The sequence below is a fragment of the Solanum tuberosum genome, unplaced genomic scaffold, assembly GCF_000226075.1.
Source record: "Solanum tuberosum cultivar DM 1-3 516 R44 unplaced genomic scaffold, SolTub_3.0 scf00422, whole genome shotgun sequence".
Taxonomy (NCBI): domain Eukaryota; kingdom Viridiplantae; phylum Streptophyta; class Magnoliopsida; order Solanales; family Solanaceae; genus Solanum; species Solanum tuberosum.
This window is the reverse complement of record NW_006239341.1, coordinates 24,176-24,640: the sequence shown is the minus strand read 5'-3', so window position 1 is coordinate 24,640 and position 465 is coordinate 24,176.

The following is a 465-nucleotide window of genomic DNA, read 5'->3' as shown; positions in this document are numbered from 1 at the left end:
TCATGTCATTCTTGAAAGGGTTGGTTGGTCCTGGAGTGCTTCCTTCTGCACAACCAACTCACTAGCACTGGCCCAAGGTGGGTGGATCCAGAGGTAATGATGTTTTCTTCCGTCCTTTGTTGGGTTCTGTTATGACTGGCAATGAGCATGAAATGTTGACTAAGTTTTTGAAGCTAAAACGTCCCGTGTTTCTTGGTTCTAAGAATGAGGATACTTATGAGTTCATTCTGGATTGCTATGAGAGGCTTCATAAACTGGGTGTTGTTCATCAGCATAGGGTTGAGTTTGTGTCTTTCCAACTTTAAAGTGAGGCTTAGCAGTGGTGGAGAGCTTATATGGAATGCAGATCTTCTACTTTACCTCCACTTACTTGAACCCAATTTCATGCTTTGTTTCTAGAGAAGTATGTGCCTTGGACTTTGAGGGATTGCAAGAAGGATGAGTTCATGGCTTTGGAGCAAGGTG